The sequence below is a fragment of the Artemia sp. Qi Xiang Cuo genome, unplaced genomic scaffold (genome assembly GCF_049724085.1).
Source record: "Artemia sp. Qi Xiang Cuo unplaced genomic scaffold, ASM4972408v1 HiC_scaffold_22, whole genome shotgun sequence".
Lineage (NCBI taxonomy): Eukaryota > Metazoa > Arthropoda > Branchiopoda > Anostraca > Artemiidae > Artemia > Artemia sp. Qi Xiang Cuo.
Genome location: NW_028297431.1, coordinates 130,078 through 131,878, shown reverse-complemented (window position 1 = coordinate 131,878; position 1,801 = coordinate 130,078).

Below are 1,801 nucleotides of genomic sequence, written 5' to 3'. Positions count from 1 at the left end.
TTCCAACTTTTGTTGAAAACAGGTAACTTTTTTGTTCTGTAGTTTTTTTTGTTGAAAATGCAGCAATTTAATAACTTTTATTTTTTTAAACTTTTCTTAAAAACATTATAAAAAAAAAACTTCTAAAATAATTTTTTTTTATTTTTTTTTTAAATGATATTTTTAAAACTTTGTAATTGAAAACTGTTTTTTTAGTATACACTTTTAAAGTTTATAAACATTAAAAATTTTCTATATATTTGTATTATTAATTAATAAATGTTTTATTATCTTTATTCAATATATCTAGATAGACTCATAGTATATTACTTGAAATTGTTGTTTAGATTATATTCTCTAACTATTAAAGGGATGATCATGTTAAATAAATAGTTATAAGTAAAATTTAAAATAAGAATAAATAATGTTTATATACAGTTTCACAAAGAGTTATATACATTCACAAAAAAATACAATATACATAATCAGTTACAATCATATTTATTAAAAATAAAAAAAAACAACTTTAAAAAAAATTTTATATACAAAATCATATAAAACTATATATTTCTTGATTCTTTTCATTCTTTTCACATCAAAGTCAGAATAACGCATCTTTGACCTTCTTGGATTCAGTTCATTAGCATTCAATGATATTATACTGTACAGAGGTCAGCTACATTGGGTGAATTGAATTTTACTCTGTCAGATTTTAATAATGATGACTGTCACTGCATATGTGACTGAAATATCTGGTGTTATTTTGTGAATTTCTGTCACTCTTTGTGAAACACTGTCTATTTAAAGGATTGTATAACAATTTAAACTTTTATGTCTTGTCAGGGACTGTCAGTTTGGTATATGAAATTATATGAACGAAAAAGCAGAAATTGTGGCAGTCATGTAGTTCTGAAAATTAAATTAAGATCAATAGTAAGGATGAAAGAAGTATTTAATAAGTGCCAATTAGGTGGGGGGGGGGTCGAATATGGAAATATAGATATTCTTTTTAAAAAAATTATGAATTTTGTATGCATTAATAAATAAAAAATTTTATTTTTGAGGCTTGGGAATCTATTTAAAGGATTATGACTCTTTGTTGAGAGAAAAGCATTGCCAAGTGCTGAAAACCATGTTGTGACCAAGATGGGCCCAGGATTGCCCAAAACCTTCATTCATACTGGAGGTCCCAGGGGTTTCCTGCTGTATGGTTCTAAGCCAGCTTAAGTGCTTCAGTGTAGACTTGAGAAGATATTTTTATCCCCATCCTGCACTGGTATCTAGGATCATTGCCTCTCCTGAGCACAAAATAGTTACAACGATTTAAAGAACAGGAAAATTAGAAATAGGACTTCTAAAATGTTACAAAATTAATGTTAAAAAATGTAAAAATTTTGATTGACAAATTCAGACAAGTCATGCTTTTCTTTTTAGGAGTTTCGTGAACTGATATCACAGGGGTATGACGCTTGACCTTAGGTGATATAGACGTTGTTTACTCAGGCAGGAAGGATGTGGTTCATAGATAGAGAGTAGGGCTTATGATGAATAAAGAAGTTGCTAAGTCATTTTTAGGCTGTGACAATATTAATAATAGAACTCTAATTGCTCATTTTATGACTAAAAATTAAAAGATACTAGGGTATATAGGAGTTATGTTATCAATGTTAAAAGTAAATGTCACTATTTCGTATAGCCGAGTATTAGTTTAAATCTGAATTTCAGCAGAGTAACTACCTGACAGGAAGTTAAGAAGTTGGTGGACTCCGGGATGAGAAACTTAGAATAACCTTCCAGGAACATTTGAATACTAAACTTGAGA